The sequence below is a fragment of the Colias croceus genome, chromosome 3 (genome assembly GCF_905220415.1).
Source record: "Colias croceus chromosome 3, ilColCroc2.1".
Classification (NCBI taxonomy): domain Eukaryota; kingdom Metazoa; phylum Arthropoda; class Insecta; order Lepidoptera; family Pieridae; genus Colias; species Colias croceus.
Window position 1 is genome coordinate 3,978,722 of NC_059539.1, and position 22,610 is coordinate 4,001,331.

General features: G+C 32.7%; 1 protein-coding gene across 1 annotated transcript in view; it reads right to left on the reverse strand.

Annotated features, from left to right (window-relative positions):
* The window catches only part of LOC123706424 (LIM domain transcription factor LMO4), an 84,621-nt gene extending 62,743 nt beyond the window's left edge, over window positions 1-21,878 (reverse strand). Inside the window, exon 1 of the mRNA XM_045655696.1 lies at window positions 21,574-21,878. The gene's annotated coding sequence lies outside the window, so the exon portion shown is untranslated. The remainder of the gene's footprint in view (window positions 1-21,573) is intronic.
* Window positions 21,879-22,610: the final 732 nt, after the last annotated feature.

Here is a 22,610-nt window from a genome sequence, read left to right on the forward strand (position 1 = left end):
CAATAAAACTACTCCAATAAACCATTAAGTCGCAAGTCACTCGAATATATAAAATTGAGTACCTACTCGCGTCAAACAACTCGAGCCGCACTACTGCAAGCATAACAATTCGTTTTCTCTCACATCCATACTAATTAAAAACTGCGGACAAATTGGAGCCCACTCCTCGCCCACGGGAGAATAAAATATCCATGCCATTGAGGCTGCGTCCGCTATTCAATAATTTTATCCAATCCAATGAGATTTTAACTATTCTATGTTGTCGCGGGTTATTAATTAGAGAATGTCATGTTACGTTATACACGATGTTTTCATGTTGATTTTAAATGCTTAGCTGTTTGCTTTGGTGAATTTTTGGTTATATGATTTAATTAAACTGGTTTGGCATGATGTTGGTAATAAATTCGTTATGTTCCTTATGCTGTTGTTTATTGGATCTTAGATTGTGCTGAATAATATGAAGATCATATCATAACTAAATTGCCATAGCTATTAACATATCACGTGTAACATTTCTTGGATATTCCATCAAGGCGGGGTTTTTTTTAATTGCCTCATTCTTCAAATTATGTAGCTACAAAGTACAAACGGATCTGTAATACCTATCAATTAAAAAAAAAACTATAATATGAAATTTAAGGTTTTATAAGACGAATTTGCTTAACATATACAGGGTTTATAAGTACAGAACACGCGGTAAATGTGTAATATTATTTGCATATTATAATGACCACTAATGTCTCGGGCGCATTATTCATCGGACGTGACCTCAAAATCGCTCGAAGAACCGTTGAACGTACCATTGCTTTATACTCTTAAATTTTTCTTAAGATTGATTGTGAGACTGTCTTGATTGATTTGTTTAAAAGTCTTTATTAGCCTTAATTTCATTGAGATGTTATAGAAAATAATTTTGTTTATTATATATTTTTAGTTTCAAATTATAAAGCTTTTGTATTATACCTACATGGAAAGGTTTTCCTATATTTATAAGAATATTCAAAATTTTAGTAAAATAAAAAAAAATTTGGTTGTCTGTAAAGTCGGTTTACTGCTTGGTTTACTGACGATAGTTGAACGTGACAACGATTGTGCTTCTTTGTCGCTCGCTCCGCGCTCTCGCTTGCACTTCAAGCCTTACGGAACGCCTCAGAGCGAGGTAACGCCGCATGAGTCATATTTTTTCGGGCGTGCAGCCGGCTCTATCGAATTATAAGACGTTGTCACGTCAAAAAATATTCAAAAGTTTAGTAAAAAAAATACTTACAATTGTTTTCAAAATACTGAATTCGTAGTACGCGCTTCACCTTGGCCCAATAAATCTGTTAGGTTTTGAAGTAGGTAGTGTCCGTATAGATGGCCTTAGAATGCTCATTTCCTTATTCATCAAGATCAGACTGTTATTCCTATCCTGCATTCATTTATTTACATCCGATGATTAAATACGACTTTTTATGAAGAAATTGGTTCAATAAATAAATGTGATCCCACTTACCTTACTCTTTCACGCAAATACTACTGAACCAATTACAATGAAATTTGGTATGTAGGTAGCTAAAGACCCAGAATACGATATAAGGTACTTTTTATCTCGGAAGTCCCGCAGGAACGGGAACTATGCGGGTTTATTTGAAAACGCGGGCGAAACCGCGGATGGAATGTAGGACCTACTTAGAGATAGGTACCTAGATATTATATTTTAAAAACATGGTCAGTATTTTGTATTGAAACTTATAGATTACATTAAGCTATGTTCACATAGGGTAGAGTAAGTTGTCACGGCTGTATATTATCTTGTTGTTCTACACAGATAACGCATTCCTTTGATACCAAGCTGTGGTCACTTAAAAATAATAAATCATTACGTCATTTTGTTTTTAAATGTGTAATAGATGTAACATGCCAGTTTTTACGCTGCTATCTACAAGAGATTAGAAATATAATGAGTAATATATTAATAATACGATTATATATGAAACTTACTATATTTAGATTCTGTAATTTATTGTTTATTAGTAAATTACCTACTTTAATTATTTAAATTTTACTAAAATTAAGAAAATAAGGACGAATACAATTAAATACCCGCACACAAATGAAATAACAAGGATTTAACACAGTCATAATAATAGACGCAAATAAAAAATAATTTTACATTTAAATACAATTTTATAGTTGCCAAGTTACGTGTGATGCATGACAAGTGGGTCGTTGATCGCGGCTAATGGGCCAAAATCATTGTCATCAAACTGCAAACAGGTATGTGACGAAACCAGGGTAATGACCATATAAGTAAAATGCCACAAAACTCTCCTCGTCTTATTTTTTTAAATTATTATAATCATTGTTACTGCTAATTTTAGTTAATACATTACTTTTTATAAAATTAAAACACGACAAAAAGTTACGAACAACAACTTAAGATAGAATCGAGATAAGTTTATGATAAATTATATACTACCATATTTAATATACAAAAGATTCAATGTTAATGACTGAACATATTAAATTTTTAATATTATACCAAGGTCTTTTGGGGTAAACGCTTTTATAATTCATTATATTTACCAAGTTCAATTTAAGGTTCCCTATTTAGCTGTCATGTACTTTATGCGACTATATTTAATGAGGCAAAGAATCATAAGTTGATATTTGTTTCATATTCTGAATTTTTATTACTCGTTTTATAATATTCGAATTAGTTTTATATATTAAAACTACTTATACTTTTTGTCATTATATTAAAAGAAAACAGTTTCTTTTCTAAGAGAGCGTTATCACGGCCTTCCTAAGTCTTGTAGTTGTCATTGCTGATACGAAGTCAGCGATAAGAATGCATTTATTGTTCAGACAGTCAATGCACTTTGCACAATCTCAAATCCATTAGCAAATAACAACACAAATAACTAATTAACCAGATTGTATTCGTTACTGTCAATATTTGTGTTTTTATTCTTTAACATTTTGCTGCCTGTTTTTGTAAATAAATTTCGTATTTAATTACAAAAACCTACCGATGAAAACAGACTGATGAAATGTAGATTTTATATTGAAGAATATTTAAAGAAATTAAAGGTGTAATTAGATTATAATCCTAAGCATTAAAAAAGATTAATGTCGAGTTAAGAAAGACACACTGCATACACCAGTGTTCAGTTTATAAAGAATACGGAAAGCTATGGTACTGTATTATGCATGATATTTAAATGACTGGTGAAAATGAATTTCACAAAATAACAGTTAATTTAAGCGGTAAATAACATCCAACCGTTACTGCGCGTGCGATGTCAACCGCGACATTTGATATTATAACTGGATCGGAGCTTTTTTGAAACAAGTGTACTGTAAATGAGAAATAGAATTTAATTTTACGGTTCTCAATTGTAATCTGCGAATATCGTCCGCTTCTAAAACACCGCTTCGGGCAAATAAAATAAACCAATCGATGGAAAAAAACAATCCGCAAAATAATTTATGTGATTATAAAATATAACAAATCACATTCCTCTTGGCAATTTTGTCTCATAATTCTCCTTTTACATTGTAATTTATGGCGTACAGATTATTAATAATGGGCGATTAATTACGGGGCTTTGAAGATATCGTATTGCCCGGGGCTATTGAGAATATAAAAGGTTCAATTATAATAAATGTAGCTAATTTCAATCAAATAATACTACTAATTAGCTGACATCGGCGTTCTTTGAGTGCGGCTAACAAATGACTCAATTGACGTTGTTAATAGTCTGGCCTCCGTGGTCATTATAAGACATTCGGCTTTTAGTCACGACACACTACTCCAACAATTAAATTTAGATTTAAAAAGTATTCATTTCTCGGGGAAAATTATACGACCGACAAAACCTAGATAGTTGATTTGCTAGTTTAATATGTTTGAGTTTAGTGGTAAACATTTTAGTTGAATTTTCCATTTTACTAAAGCATCAAGTTTACGAATATCATGTGTTATATCTATGACTAGCCGCGCCCCGCGGTTTCACCCGCGTGGCTCCGTTCCTGTTGGCGTTATGAGCTATCTAACACCAAAAGACTTTTTCAAATCGGACCAGTAGTTCCTGAGATTAGCGCGTTCAAACAAACAAACATACAAACAAACTCTTCAGCTTTATAATATTAGTATGTATAGATATCGTATAGCGTTATCTATGGCAACTAAACTATTCAAAACAATAAACATAAAACTGCCTATTACGTACTACAAATATTAAAGACATTCAAACATGAAAATCAATCTGTTAATTATCATGCAATAATTACAAGTTTATATTTCAGAACGTTAATTATTATAATTGCAAAGAACTAACTCACGTCGAAATTGATCATGAAATAAAAGAAAGTCGATACTATTTAAGAATTTCTAATAGAAATCGTTCTTATTACCATTCATTATGAATATAATTTACCGCAGTTGAACATCGTTACCCGAAGTGGCATTAACTTATTGCTAACGTTACTAACCCAGTTAAAACATTTTATGGTAATGCCACATGCAATACTTTTTAATCGATTTAATCTTTAAAAAAAAGTTACCAAAGTGTAAAAATTAAAAGAAGTTTAAATTGTGCTGTCTATTTTTAACTTAAAGAAAAAGTTAACAGGTAGTTTAGAATTACAAAGCATCGAGTTTTTATAATTAAAAATTAAAAACCTTCAAAACCTCATTATTACAAGGTGACCTTTATCATTTTTAATACCGACATCTCAGTTTATCTATGAGGTAGATGCGTGTGAGTCATTTTAAATATATTTTTCAAATGTGAGAGGCTGCAATGGGTTTAAGAGATTTATTTGTTTAATACTTTTTAAAATTATGAATTCACTATAAGGTCGTAAGTACATATACATATTACAATCGTCATCTAAGGTTAAATATGCCATAGGAAATCCATTCGAAAATTCAAGCTGATAATGAAGGTCATATTATAAGAGTTGTTTTTGTTACTACCATCGCAATTTTAATATTTTTGCAAAACCAAAAATCACCTTCTCTTAGCACCATGAAACACAATATCAGTATAATGATTGAATTTAATATTAATGAATTTATTTAAAAAAATCAAATATAGCTGTTACAGAAGTGTATTGCAGTTCCACGCAAACAATCAAAACGGATTAATCGAAGGTGCCTCATTAGCTCCAGCCGGAGGCATTTGTGTCATTCTATCCAAATGCTTTGTTTAAACTAATTAGACTTCAGATTCTGTTCTGCTTATATTTACAACACTCATTAAGCATTCTGCCATCATATTTGCTTCACGTGTAAACAAAGTTCAAATCTCTTTTGCGGTCCTTTGAAACTCTTATTATATTTCTTTGATATTTAAGATCATTATGCTGCTGTTACTTCGAGGTATTCTATAGAAAAAGGACATCTAATTCTATGAAATTTTTTATTATTTTAATAATTCATGAAAATCGGCAAGTTCAAATGTTTCGAAGATTTTTATTGTGGTTGTTATATTTCAAGGTTTTTCATGCGGATACAATATCTCAATTTTATTCTACAGTTGTACAAACAATGTTGTTTTCAATCCATGCCAATTAAGGGTTTAATGTAGAAAATTAAGTCAGTTTTGAATTACCATAAAGTATTAGTCAATTATTTTTTATTAAGATTTATTACCGCTTAACATTATAGTTATACCATAGCGTTACCAAAAGTGCTGCATACCATAAAGTGGCCATAAAAAATAAATCAGTTCTAGTTTATGGACAAATGCAAGAATGACGGATATTTTTTGTTCTTTGTACGAAGTGACATTGATGGACAGCGCGGCCAGCACTGGTGGGTGGTCTAACCGGAATATTAACTGCTTCTAATTTACCAGCCTTTTCTCTCAATCGTAACTGAAAATCCGTTTGAACTGTCAGATTGTACGTACGAGTTTGGCAGGTAACTTTTTGTTTTTTCTCCTATTAATCCAACAAATGGGTTACATTATTTCGATTTGGGTATCGATATGATTTTAGTAGTTCATGCGCAGAATCTCTGGAATGCCACGTATTTGAATGAGGTGATACGTAATCAAAGGATCACTTTTCTGCAGTCAACAGGCACGAAAAATGTTAAATAACTCAATGTTAACACAAAGTTAAACTATTAAGAATAAAAACATTTTTTTATTGCATCCAATATCCATATTCAAATACATACAATGGGAAGAATAAAAATAGAATTTTAATATGTTCCTTTAAGTAAATATATTCTAATGTAAAGGGATTTAAAATCACTAAATATCACATAACAATACTAAAGACAGCAGACTAAAATATTCCGACAATAGAAAACATATAAAATATAGAAATCTAACGAACAAAACGTACTGCGGGCATTGTCCATCACGCTTCGTCGCCTCTGACGTATGGATTAAAACATTTGTAAAGTATTACAGTATAAACTATAAGTGATAGCGGTACCAAATACAATTGACAGGACGTCGCCAGGTGGCCCCCAGCATTTTTACGGCAACCAGATTTAGCGCCCTAATTAAATTCATATACTAATGTGTTATTTATGTCGTGGACATAATCGAAATCGATGCCAAGCTTTTATTAATGGTTATCATTTGCGCGTCTATTTTATTTATGTTTACGCACGAGATGGATTTTATTAAAAATTGTCTGGAAGAAATATGTTGGTTGAGCTAGGTCATAGTAAAATAAATTATTTGATACAAAAACATCGCCATGCCATTATAAATAATGTTTTAAAAGCTCTAAATCAAGACAGATTCGAAGCATTAATTAGCATTACAAGTAAAGACTACATAAAATTTAAAGTAGTAATGAAGCGTTATTGGTATGATAATAAAGCTAAATTGATTAGCGGTGGTCCCGCGCAGGTAGGCCGCATTCCTGACCCGGCCCGTCCCTGCATGTTTGTCATAATGCTAACAGACACAGTATTAATAAAAAGCATCATACAATTCACCTTGACGACAGCCGGCTAGAAATTCTCTCTCCGAGAGAATACACTCAATATTTCGGTTTTAAAATAATTGCATCCAGCACAATGGAGGTAATATGCATTTAGGTTACGCTTGCAGCTCATGTTGTGTTTTCTTTTCGAATTTCATACAATTACTACGGCGGTTTTAATTTATTAACATCTTGCGTTTAAATTAGCCTCTAAGTGCGGTAATTTAATGAAATATATTATAGCAATTGCAATGTTCATTTACTTATATATAGATTTGACAAAGTATTATTCTGAATTCGTTTGAAAGAAAATATTCGGTATTATACGTATACTAAATCTAGATTTTGGGCAATAGCGAGCAGTGTGGCCTTCGCGTCATGTTTACATTCTAGCAGAAGCTCTAATTACTATTTTTAAATTATGACATGTAAATCATAGGAAATATGCGCAGGCGCATGCTATGAAAATGAGCGTAAAATTAATATTAGGTCAAGGATGCCATCAAAGTAGCACTTGTCTTCAGACCAGTGTGTATTTAATGACACTGAGAAAATATTCATTTAACACAATTACCGCATAGATAATGTAGTTTTTTTTTTATTATGTCACATTTTTTTTCATTATTGATTGAATGATTTTATCATTTTCAACGTGAAGCTGATGAACACTAAATAGGTATTTTTGATTTTATGTTTTCGTTTAATTTTACTTCAATATTAATAAAACTTGTACCCAGTCTTTTAAAACAATAAAATATTTTTCATACTTCCGCTAAAATATAATTAACATTTAAATAATTGCAATGTCATTTACACATATATTAAACAAAAAATGTTGAAATAGCTTGATAAATAATTAACAAAAACTAATTTAAAATGAAACGTTTTAATTGTATAACCCTCTCACATGATGCCCTTTATGAATAATTTGTTAACCCCCCGATTCAACCCCATTTTCATTATAACTAATTACATTTTCTGTATTCTACTATTGTATGTAATGTAAATGTTCGGTAACCAATCAGTTATATTAATAGCTGATTGAAAATGGTAACGTTTCATTTTTTAATTTAAATTAACTTTTTTTATAAATCAAATCAATGTATGATATCACATCAATTGATTTTACTTTTTAATTTTTAAAATACTGGCCGAAAAATCAACATCATAAACCATCTAATTATAAGATATTTAATGATTTTCAGAACGGCCTTGCTGTATACAATTTTAGTGGAGAGCGATTATTTTATTGACTGAGCGGCTGCGTAGGCGCAGTAGGTATCCCTACAAGCCGTAAATATATTACGAGCAGTCATAAAAATACATCTAACATATTTCCAACACTTTGATTTGACCCGTTTACACAGATCAAAGCGGATAAATAAAGATTATCAAATCCAACGTCATAACTGCAAGAGAATTTTTGTATTGGTGAGATTTTTGCGCCACTTGCTTATTGAAGCTCGGCGTCTATTGGCTAATTAAATACGATAGTGTGATGTTTTGTGCTGATGAGTAAATCTGGGTTTAATTTGTTTATATTGCAGATACTTTTAATTAACCTTATAATTTGTTTTATATTCTCATTTAGCTTTCAAGGTATTCCAGGGACAAGTCTACATTATTATAAATGGACCAACACAAATGTATCTAAAGATGTGGAAGCAATAACTTTTTAAACTTCTTCAAATAAATAACAGTCCACTCTTCTTTATACGAGCTTCAAGCGGGATTAATCAAAAGATCGAAGTCACGTAGGTATACGGCGCGGAGTCATCGTCTCAAATCTCAATGAACTATCTTCGATGGCGCACTCATTCACCAAGATTGGTCGCGCACTGATTACCACCTGGCCACTTCAAGTCTTATCTACCGCAGTACGACCGTACGACGCCGGACAATCTACGACCAGCCGATCTGTCGCACGCCTCACAAAAAGTGCCCACAGCTCGTTTCGACCGAATTTCCTCTTTCCATTCACACCTTTTTATGAGTCTTTTTTCATGAATGAAGTCGTGTTCGGGATAATTATTGAATTTCGCCGATTCGTTACGAATATCGATGAGCCGGAAGCCTATTGGCGCGGGTGATTGCATCGAGTGAACAAATTCCGAAGATCAGAAAGTAATTTTATGGTTTTTAAAGACAATTTCTGTTTTAATCTCTTACTTATGTTGATTTATTTTATCGTGCATGTACATTATTGTTGAATGATGAATCATACTATAAATTAAAATAACAATTTTACGTTATTTACGAACTCTGAATATATGTACAATCGAACAGATTGCGAGTGAATTACCAATAATATTACATTGAATGTTAGAAACTTTGATATTAAAAATATTTAAGTAATATAATGATTTCTCAAGAATGCGAACTTGATCTAGATATTAACGGCTCAGTAAACACAGCAATCATAACCGGACCGAACTATAATAACATCGTGAGTATTCCACAATGTAGACTCTAATTAGTTCTCAATAACTGTAATATGTATTGTATAATATAATATTTAGTACAACAAACAGTTCGCAGCCGTCGGGTAGATATTAGAGCGGTATTATAAAACGAATCAGTGGTAATAACGCAGGGGATCTAATTAAATTGCCGCCGATAATAATGGCACTCGGCTTCCCCTAGCAGACCCCTCGACATTTATTATTCCTGCAACAGTTCCCCGGAACCGCGTGCTCCAGTTTGTTCAACATGGAAATGAAGAATTGTATGTGCAAGTAATGACTTTCATTGAAATCTTGCCGTTTGTCTGATGGAGTTATCATCCTTTAATTGCTCTCCATTGAAGCTCGGCTAATCAGCGTATTTAGTGTGATATATACATACTTTGTTTGTTGCGATATGTATCTTAGATAAAATGTTTTAATCATAATTAATTGTAAGTATACAAAAATGCAATCGAATTCTCGTTAATATGTGATTAATTAAGATAAGAATTTTTTAAATTTTCGACGGCAAGGTTGCTTTTAAAACTAGATTATACAATTGCGTAAGCTGACGAGGGATTTGTGTCAAGCGATTTGATTCCAGCATTGTATTACCCCCGATTTCGCACGTCCTGCACCGAACTGTCGAATGCAATCTACGGTAATTCATACGCACACCTTTATATTGTTATATCTCCATTTCATTGCTCGCTTGGGACTACATCTGCTCCACCCCACCCTTCCCCCTACGTCCATTAGTGTTTTGTGAATGATTTAAAAGCTCTTTCGGATAACTACTCTGTAAGTGAGTAATTTAAGACTTGCTTCCCATTTTATCAGTGCTCCCTAATTTTGAGTGCGCATTAAAACATTATATGACGGGAATATAGCTGATGTTGGCGTCGGGAATGATTCGAAGTGCTTTTAAATTTTTAATCTAAAAACATCCGCGGAATAAAACACGGATGTACTGCATTAAATCAGCATAAAAGTAAATGTTTTCATTACATTACCTTCAGCTATAAAGGGCAATAGATTATGAAAATCTCAATGCCGATATGAACAGCATTTAGCCTGAGTGCTTTGTGAGGCCCTTCTAATTAAGTAAAGGTTAGATTAGATTCATAAGAGTAATGTGTAAAGAGCAAAGTCCAATTAATCAAAACCTTGTATTTACAAAATATATGAAAAGGTTATTAATACGACATAATAAGCCTAGGAACTGTTTATATAAATGTGAATAGAAATGTTAATAAACATAACCTAAATGGACTAAATAGTCTTCAAGCAGGGAAAGTTCAATACTCGGTCCTAAAAGAAATGACAGCGCGAAGTACAGGTAGGTACCTATAGCTACTTAGTACGTTGTTTAGGTAACTAGTCGTTTCGACAACTTGTTTCACAATACGGTCACCGGTACTTTAATGCTTTGCTGGTGAATATTATTTGTACGTTATTGCAATCATAACATGTATTTGTTGGGTATCATTTGAAACTCCTTGCATATATTTTTATTAGGTAGGTACAGTGGTAACTTTGAACTGATCTTTGAGAATTAATTTCAGCATACGTCATCTAAAATTAAATTTATTGAATTAAAATAACATAAACTTTATGAATCAAGTTCGAGTTAACCGAACAATTTACGCATATATCATAGAAAATTGTATTGGATAAATATCAAACTCGAATCCATTTCATAAAGCCGGTGTTACGCTCAATAATTTATAGGGCCTGTAAAAATGTCTGACAAAAGGAATAACCCCCTACCATTGGGAAACGGAAGAAAATCCGTCATCTCCCACTCGTAAATAATACGCGTCGGTACATGCAAATGAGTGTTATGTTAATTTATCGGTGGGATGGGGCGGTAATGATAAGATAAGGCTTTTGTTGTGGCAGGAGATACGCCTCGTGGGCCGCGCCGCGCCGCGACGCTGTTTCTGTTTGCCTGGATGTATACCAGCTAGAAGAATTCAAAGCTTGATGATACATGTAAAGTATGATGTACCTATTTGTGAGTAGGTATACTTACGTAGGTATGCACATATTTGCACTATGGTTAATCTGTTAAATAAAGGCACTTGTACAAGTTGTGTTTTGAATTTACAGCCATGATCCTAGATATCGTATTTACGCGAAAGCACTCGTGTTTCGGATATCGCACGCAACACGAGCATTGAACTACAAATAAATGACTCATAAATGGGCAATCATACATTGTCTACAACAATCGTATCAAATAATCGTCAATAGATTTTACCATCGAGATATCGCTACATAGGGCGCTAATAGCCCAACAATTCTCGAGATAAACTTCGCAGAATCGATTGTCGCTAAACGATAGCTGTCATCGTGTATCGACAATAGAGTAGATTGGGGTAAATTGCCAGATAAAAATAATTTATCTGTGTTTGTGTAGTTAACGAGCGGCGCAGCGGGATTCCCTCACCCCACACTTCCCCCATAGACTGTACGACGCCGTAACTATTATTATTTTAATCATTACTATAAGACAAATCTGTATTCACATGTGCACTATCATAAATAAAGAATATCGGTTTTAAATTGCGCATACGCAATGAGGCTTTGTTTTGTGTTGAGGTGAGTAACAAAGAAATGTCAAGTATGCTAATGTTCGAGGACATAATAGTTTGCCTTCACTTCTAAATATGTGAGAATGGTGACACAAAATTGTGTATTCTTTTTCGTTTTACTGGAAACACGTTTTGAATGAATATTTCAAGTATATTTAAGAATTGTATATCTCGTATAAGAGTAGGTATAATATAAGTTTGGTAATAAGGGATTGTAAACATGATAGAGCGTAAATATAGCAAACAAAAATGATTCATAGTCATAAAGCACATAAGTGATAAGTTACAAATACATTAGCGAGTAACCATCATAATATTGATATTAATAATTTATAACCAATTGGTTCGATTCACACACCTCTTCGCTAATTATTACGATAAACGCAAAAGAGTGTTCTGTTAAAAGGATTCAATAAGAACTCAAAAGCTCCATTAGATAATAATTGAAATAATACTGTAAATATTAACCTATGCCTAATGGGAAACTATTATCTGCTTTGAATTTTGTAATAGTTCAATTGAAAGTGGCTCCTTATTTGCAATACATTTGAACAATAAATAAATAAATAAATAAAACAATTACTAATATGTATATCTTACAAAATTTTATGACTGCATGTATGTCCTGTCACAGAATTCAACAATACAGAATGAAAAAATCACAAATCAAATATCCACACAAACATTTGTATTTCGTAACAAGTTCGCAGTAAAAAGATGCGTAATTGATTACATCGACGCTCATTTGGCTGATTGTATGGGACTCCAAATTGCGTATTTAACACACGGGAAGGACCCTCGTGAACGTTGCCAATTTAGACACCCCACTCTCGCACTTATTGAACTTATATTTAAATAACTTTTATATCTTCTATGTAAATAGGAAAACAATGCTTAATTAATCTAGCTTAATTAATAAAGCAAATAGATACATTTGTTAACGAAAAAAATCTCTCTAAAATGACTTTTTTTCTACACAAATAAAGTCTCGATTTACGTCTTTATTATAAACAAACGAAAGGCTTGAAACGACTAATTAAAGAAAAAATAATAAAACATTATATTAACATTATACTAACTACATATTCAATATAATTTCAGAAAAAAAAATTGTATCTGCTAGCTAACTGGGTGATCAAAATCCGGTCTAGAGACTCTAGTCTGATCGAACTCCTTAGGGTTTAAATAAAATCATTCAGTAATTGACAAAATTTCAAAATTATATTGAGAAAATTTGAATGCAAAGTACACCGTTCTTATATCGCACGTCTATTTGTACTAGTTGTTTTAAAATAACATACAAAAATAGACTTCACGTTTTTTTATGATAATGATCTAATAGTTGTGTCGGGTTTATTAATAAACAATATTGCGTTTATCTATACATCGCTTTAAGTGCCAATTTATTATGTTAGTAGGTACATATTTAAATTTCAAATGAACGCAATCAATTTAAAATGTGTAAACTTTTAATGTAAACAGTGTTATTTTACTAATATGTATTAGGAATAACATTTATATTTTGTTTGAAATGACTTCATAATTGTATTTAAAATCAAGGTATATGTACATCATTTCTACCTCTAAGTTTAATAACTAGTTATGTAAAGTTATTAACTTATTAGTTAGGTGTTCAATTATTTAAAAGTCCATAACTACTACGGAAAAGTAATAATAAAGTGTTTGAAATGTAACAAATCGTTAGTGTAAAGTTGCGAAGTATAATGGGTCAATTGCTATATTATCGCCGTGCAAATAATCCCGCCCTGCACAGATTAGATAAACTCCATAAGACATCAAACTTTGTGAGAAATAGCCTTTTAGCAATAATGTTATACTGATATAATTTACCGTTTTAATAACCTGGTTTACATTAAGAACAAACTTTGAACAAAAAACAAGTTGACGAATTTTTCCGCGTTTTATTAGTGCATTTTTACTTCTCAGTTCCTTTACAATTACTCATCATCTTTCTATATGTGATCGCTTCATTAGAACGTTTACGAAACATCGCATAAATTTACAATTAATAAAGAAACATAATCACAGACAATAAATTAAAACAATCCAAATCAATTTAGACATAATCTAAATCTATTATTGGAAATGAATAATCAAATAATAGAAGTGAACAGCACACTACAATTTGAGTGGAACACGGAAACGGTTTGTCAAAATTTGTATCATTTAATGAATGCGCATAAATTGATGAAAACGGTATGATTTTGCAGGAAGCGGCCGGTAGCCATCTATGCACATCTAAATTGAGAGTAATCGCTCGTTTTAATATAATATGCGTCAGCTGCGATCTATTTGCAGGCACACCGGCAAATATTCGCAGTTTTTACTATTGTTCATTATGACTTTGTAACTATCACAGCGAAACGTGATTGCAATCGTTTTTGTTTTAATTCTTTGACATCCTATCTCCAGAGTTGATTACAATGTTTAATGAATTAATTTGGGTTAAAATATAGATACCGAACTATGCCAATTCTTGTTTGTTTTTTAATGAAATACAATTAATAATAAGCGATAAAGATTTAACTTTAAATTTAAAATATAGTTTATATAGTTTGTTGTTAAATATTTGTATAAGGTACGATGGGATTGTCATCGTCCTTTAGGACAAAAAATCCCCAAATAAAAAAAGATTTAAAAAAAATCAAAATATTGGGTTCTTAAATTTTTAACCATTCATTTATAGAAAACATTTCAATACAACACTTTTCAAACCGGTTCAAAACTGGAAAGACACTTTTGCAATGTATAATTACCCACATCGGAATGGAGGCCCAAACGTGGACGAATGTGACTTATTATTCCACAAATATTTGTCGTGTTTATCATCTGTGTCATCAAGTGGTATCTGTCAATGGGTCAAGGACATCGTCACTCGTCACCATCTTCACAGATGCCTTGTTTTACTCGACAGATAAGCCGTGACGACGTGGCGCAACTCTATGTTGTCATACTATTGTACATGTACATAATTCACTATACCGGAATATTTGTACAAACAAATTAAGCATCAAAAACAACGCTAGATAGAAACGCAAGTTAATATGGATATTAATTTTAATTGCTTAAAAGCTTAATGGGGCTGAATAAAGTATGGTTATCAATGACTCAGCCATAAAAGCAAATAATACCATTGTCTTCATTATTATAAAATTAATATCAGAGATGACTCAGCCATCAAAATAAATCAAATTAGACGCTTCACTATATAGGAAACAATGAAACAAAGTATGATGTTAAAAGTCGCAATTAATGGAAGACAATGATGCAGAGACTAAAGACTGAAGTCTCATCAATCAGCAATTCAGCTCTTCTATCTTTGCTTGTTACACATAATTAATCATGAAATATAATTAAAATTCTCGATGACACGCCACAGTCCGTAAATTTGTTTGAAGATTAAAGGACACGGAATCCTTCGATCATTCTTGAAGTTAGTCCCGGCCTTAGCAATGTTAATTGAAATTTTAGTTGGAATTTTTAATGTCGTCGCGAACGCTTTTACTTTTAGTTACCTCGGCGTTTTTTTTTTGTTTCTTAGGTAGGAACCTAATGTACTATTATATATTCTGTGCTTGTAGATATTAATGCATATTGTTTTTTAAATGGAGAAATATGTACAACGCCTGGATACATGGTTTATAAAAAGGACGTTTAAAGATTTCAAGTTGAGAATTTTACATTCGAGTCACGTAAACTTTCCAGTTAGATCGGGACAGAATAACGTAGTTATAATTACATTACTTTCTTCTGAACTATGAAATGATTATAGTTGTAAATTCCTTTACAGATTATCCCGACAGTTTCGGCATATCATCTACTAGATTTCCGCCCACGGCTTCGCCCGCGTTTGCAAAGGAAAACCCGCATAGTTCCCGTTCCCGTGGGATTTCCGGGATAAAAACTATCCTATGTGTTAATCCAAGTTACCCTCTATATGTGTGCTAAATTTCATTGTAATCGGTTCAGTAGTTTTTACGTGAAAGAGTAACAAACATCCATCATCCATATATCCATACATCCATACTTACAAACTTTCGCCTTTATAATATATATTAGATAGATTAGATTCAAAGTACCACTACCATCTGCTCTAATTGCATTCATATGTTTGCCTATAGATTGTTACTTACATTATTCGCTCCGGTAATCAATTTTTCATAGCAATGTATGCTGTTATCAGTATAAGTGGCCGTGCCTTGTCAACACCGTAAAGTAACATTAACGAGTGTGAGATAATGTTAGATTTGAGGCGCCTGCCGTCTGCCACACTGTAATTACCTAGTGACTCAGCACAGCTTTGTTCAGCATAGGATCCGCGAACAAACTTGTTTTAATTAATTTCGTGTCTCGAACAAGCCTGAAAGCTGATTGTTATCTACTTAGTTGCTGTTAGCGCTCCGGACTCTGATAATGAAGCAACATATTGTAAAGTTATGATGTTGATGGCGATTGTCTTCGTAGAAGGATCTCCTTAGTTAAAGTGGGGTCTTACGTCCCTAAATGGATATATTATGTAATACATATATTCGTTTGAATAATTTTCGTTGCGTAAGGCAGGCTTTTGTAAGTCAAATTGGACATTGGAGCTTACGATAAAGCTATCAAAATTGCTATATAAAAATATATAAAACAACGCCTCGAAGGTTGAAAAAAATATTCTCGAAAGGAGTTTCCGCAAATATGTAGGTACTGTGATTTCGCCTCTATTGAGATAATAATTTTAGCCCTCTGAAACTTCTTTGACATGCATAAAATTTAATAATTTTATTTCGACAAGGTTTCTATCAATCAAACAAATATACATAAATAAGAATTTACTATAAGATAAACTAAACTCCAATTTATCGATGCATATTCCTACTGATAGTTATCCTCCATCTTCCTTAGTGCGTTTATAATTTCACCAAGTTGGACGGACGTGTTTGGGGCGCCGGTTGCCATGGCAACGGGTGAATTATGGACTGTCTTTATATCGTTAGTAGCAATTCGCTACGGACAGTAATTTTCTAATATATGAAGGCACATAGAAATTATAATACTAACTAATGAAAGAAATGAACAAATCAAATAATTATTATCCTCTTCTTAATATAAATCAGAATTAATAGATACTTATAGTAATCGAGTTATATAAACTGGTTCGTGTTATTAATGTATTTAATGTAAACATATATTTATTAATGTATTATGAATAAATTTATGAGACAGATTAAAAGACTTCTTTGATAGTAGTAGTCACATGTTTCATTCGACTAATATTAAAATTAAATGACACATCCAAATCGCTTATAAACAACTTCTAACCCTTTGAATGACAAAACTAACTATAAACATTAACAACATTAAACTTATTCATCATTAATTTTAATAACAACCTTTTTGATACGCCTTTATATTATTTATTGATTCTTCAAATTATAATTAGTAGCAATTACGATACCAAATTCTTGACCGCACCACAATTTAATGCCATGACTAGCTAAAGTTGATTGCCCGCACACGGAGTCCGTATCTAAGTCATCACGGTTTACATTGCTGCGGAAGCTTGAATACATTCTCTGCTAGCTGGCTTATAACACAGCAATGGACTAAAAAACTTTGACTAACGCTAGGTGACTAATAATATAAGGATGAAAGGTTAAAAAAGGTTCTCGCATTAATAAACGAATTATAAGTGGCTGTTATTTCAAATGTAAATTTTAATAACGTTTTAGTTAGCCTATGATTATGATCGCACGTGATAGATTCGACGATGGAGATTTTCCTATACATGTTTGTGTATCCTTGTTTGTTTAATTGTGCAGAGGAAACCAGACGTCACTTTCTAATCTCCTTATAATGTATTATCATCACCGGCTATTATTGCGAACAGTTTCAAGGAAATTTCAAAACAAAACGTTCGCTTGTCGAATAGTTACTTCCTTTTCCTATGTAATCTTGTTTGAATTAGTATTTATTATTGAACTAGATTTTAATGAGGTCGAAAATCTAAATATATGAAGAGTAATGGATAATTTCCGAACGATATCTTACAAAGCATGACCCTTCATAATTCGTTAAATATAATTTTAGGGACCTTAATTTATTTGTACAATTATTAGTTTCCGTAACAGGGGACCGTCATTCAAACAGAACAAATAAACTGTGGGAGACTTTGTTTATTTTTGTTTAAGGCTAAATTGGTTCTTCTGAGAATACGCGGTAAGATCGGTAATCGCTAAGTAAATAAGTGAACACTATGCTCACTAAAATACAGAATCCTTTTGGAAAAACTAACATTCCAAAGGCAATCTAACAATATACATCCTCAACCAATTTGAGTTTATAAAGATTTTATACAATTATAGTGGCACGCCCTCGCTTAAGTTGGGAGAAAAGAAAAAATATACGTTTTAATAAAACAACCAGTACAAATTGACCTCTCTGGTGTATGACAACGTGAATGCAAAAGAGACCAAGCTGTTATTCTGGATTTAGACAATAGGTACAATGATTTTAAAATGCACTTGATATGCATAGTTTTATTAATAGTTTGAGTAAGGAAAATATGAATAACATTAATTATGATTTCGGTTCGTTAAGTCGTTATTAAAAGATAAGCTTTATCGGACAAAATACGATTGAGATTACAATTTAAACTTATTAGTGATAAAGTTCCAAGGAAATATAAGAAATATTAATTAATATCTATTGTAAGATTCGCTGCCAAACGCTGTGGCCGACTTCGTAGTTTATAACCTGTAATCCAAACCAGTTTGCCCAACGTGGCCTGAGCGGAGAGGGTATGATACCAAAGCAGGTGTACTGAGCCTACTGACTCAATGAGAATTCCAATTCAACCATATATAGCCTATAAAAGATTTATTTTACTCGTCGTTTCATTTAAATAATGTTCCACAACAATTATACGACATGCCCGAATGTAGGTTTATAACGTATCTTGAGACTTTCCTTCGGTCATTGAATTGTTTGTCAGAAACAAAATATATTTGTATATTTTTGATTGAGACAATCGTTGTAATGTTTTAAATTTTAAAACAATTCTATTAACAAAAAAAAAAACACATTTTGATACATTTCGAATGTAAGTTTTTAATGTACTTACATACAATTGTTGGGTTGTATCCACGAATATAAAAATATGCCACGTGAAACGGATACGGTTTAACAATATGTACCTAGTTGTTTTATTATTATTAGAAGATCTTTAAAAGTATTTTGTAAAGTGAATTTAAAGAATGCTAGACAAATGTGTCTTGTATCAAACAGTAATAATGGATTCAAGAACAAGTTTGGGGTGGCGTGTCTATAACGCATCTTTAATAATTTAGCGGCCCGGGTCCCTGCCGGCCCTACTTGAATAATGGATGCAACGATAATATGAGTAGACCGTCTGAATATTTTCATGCATATGTCTATATTATACTTGGATTATTAAGTAATGAATTATAGACGTTCAGCGTTTATAGACTAGGCCATGTATGGTGAGATTGTAGAAATATTGTCAATAAAATCATTGATTGTTTGGTGTTTGTGGTAGAACATTGATTTTCCTGTTAATTACGTTTAATTAGTGCGAACATACTTTTCTTTATTCAAAATAATTAAGTACATTTTATTAAGGAAAACTCTATAGGCTATATATTTTGTTGCTTTATCCGTCAATCAATTTTAAAAAATGGTAACAAGCACAAACAGTCGTCTCTAATTGGGGTTAGAATTATTGGTTGTTCTGTTATTATTTCTCAATTTGACTGTTAATTTATAGACGTATCGTATATTTGCATGAGGGTGCACCAGAATGCATTTAATTCGTTAATAAATCAGACGGCGGGGGTGGTCGGGTTCATTAGATAGATCGCCTGGGGCCTTCCGGGCTCTTCTGCCCACTCCATCCGTACTTCTGTTGCTCCATACATTTAATTTGGCAAGGCTAACGCGTGATAGCCATATCTTGAAATAGATATTTCACGTCCACAATAAGATAAGGGTTTCCGAAGTTTTGGCGCTACCCAATCATTAATAACTTTGGTACCGATCTCAATTCAATCATAAGCAATTGACGATTATAATTTTCCGTAATCCGTATTCGAACATTAACAAGCGAGCGTATTAAAGGCTTGAAAAAGTTTTAATTTTATCTTCTATTAAAATAGTTGTACAGAGTTGAAAATCTTACTTAAATAAGTTATTAATTGGCTCTCATAACTCGAGCTTATCGCTGGCATAAATTAAGGTAGATATTCGCGCGCGGGCGCCTCGTCCACGCACGTAGTAAAACTTTTAATTGCATTCGGCTCTGTCAGTGTCGTCAACACTGAAAGTTATGAACACCCCAGCAACTATACTCATTAAATACATAAAAATGTTTACTAGACTTATAATAGAATGTTTAAGGACGACATAAGAAAGTTTTTTCAGCAAATTAAATTGTCACTGTTTACGCAGTGGGCAGGGTAAACATAAAACAATAGAGGCCAGGACCGGACGAGAGACTCATTAATTTAGATGATTGTACAATTATCTAAATATAAGCGGAGCGAGACGCCCATGCGGGGGCAGGGTGTAGTGTACTTTAACCCGAAAAGGAGGGAGGGGAGCGGGCACTCGTTTTTAATTAAACCGGCGATGAAATGAAGTGGTCCATGTAATATTACTTATAAATATATTGTAAAAATTAATTTCAACTTACCTAGGTATCTCGTTAATAAAGTTTTTATAACACCCCAGCACAGGAATTTCACTTTATTGCCATCTTTATTAGTTAGTTTGTAATAGTTTGACGTGTTAACATTTATTAAAATAATTTATGGCTTCGGGATATGGCATACATTCTAGCCCAGTATTCACAAGAGTAGCTGCTAGCACTTGGGCAATACAATTCTTAAACTCCGCTACCGCTATATTGAAGTCTCTGCAGAAGGGTTGTAGGTACGCCACGGTCCGCTTCTTTATTTGTTTTTCGTTAAAGCTTTAATTAAAAGTGGGATTATTTTAAAGAAAACTGCTGTTCAAAGTAAATAAATCTGTGATGGTTTAATTATCTCTTTGTAATTGAGTTTTACCTTGTTATTAGATGTTTCATTGAAATTTTCAAAAAATCTGTTGTTGTTAGAAAGTATTCTGACCCTGTTTTATTTTTTTATATTTATTAGGTGGCCATTATATTCAACTGTTTCATAAATAAAGCATTGTGATTCGTATAGGTACCTCAAATATCTACGTCTGTAGAATTTGCATAGCATAAGTAAACCCTCGTAAGTCCCTTTAGCTAATAATAATAATGTAAAGTACAAAGGCTGCCGATGCTTGTAACGTCAATGTTTTTGCTTTTAGTTTATGACGTATTGTTTAGTTTCTAAATAATAGTTGATGTTGTTGGCTGGGACTTGGTGGTGTCTCGAGGCTGCACGTGGTGTTTGTTCGATGTTCCGTGATATTATATTCATCTAAATTCTATTCAGCTGCTAAAATAACTTATTTATTACTACAAAAAGCACGCAACGCAACAAAATTTGATACTTAATACAAGCAACTTCACTACAATGCAGGACTATTGTTTATTTTACCTGAAGGCTTTTGTCCTCAGAGGTCCGTTAATCGTAAGTCCAGGTTTGGTGCCTCGTGGGGCCGCCGGTCTCCGAATCGACACGATTCACCAAACAAAAAAAAATCAACAATAACAAAAAATTCACTAAACTTGTTAACTTAAACTATTCCACCGAGAGTAGTCAGGTACTTTTTAAGTTCGACGGAACAAAAGACTCAATGCACAAAAACTTATTAACAAACTTTAAAACAAAAACTGTGTGGAAAGAGAACTTCGAAAAAAGTAGTTGTTTACGGGGATCGACGACACTTCCCCTCGCAGCGATTCGGTTGCGACTGAAGCACGCGGTCGCTCGCGGTGGGGAGGGGAGCGGGGAAGGGGTCTCCCGGCCCCGCGCCTCACCGTATTATTTGATTAATTCGCCTCCCCTTGTATACTCGGCAAGTCGTCATTACGACGATGAACGTTAAGTTTTTAAATTTTGAATAAGAGAAGCCACACCTACACTGTTTAATTATTTAATTGAATTAATTAAGATCTACTGACATAAACCAAGATTAGACGTTAATAAGCAAAAAGTTGAAGGATCCGTCCCGTTCTTGGTTAATTACGACGACCGTGATACTACGGCAAAAAATCCTGCTTGAAATAATGAGTAATACCAACCAAGAAACATAAGTCCCGCTAATTGGAGTGCATTTGCATACTGAAGTTAAATAAAGTCTGAGTGAGTTATTTTGACGTAGCGAATACCGGCAAATGGCGGGTTAATAAGGAAGGTATAATAAAGTGTATAATAAAAAATGTTACGGTAAAATATTATGCAGTTTATTAAGCGGGTTACACTAAGGCTTTTTATCGTTTCCATTGTTGGTGACAAATTAATGAAGTAAGCAAGACTTAATCAAGATAAATGGCACGTCCATCAAAGTTTAACTTGCATTAGATAAATATGTACTATTAGTTATTACAATCGTCCTTATTATTAGTAGAATTTAAATAAAATAGGTAGGTAAGTGATAATTAAAATATATTTCAATAACAATTTAAATTATT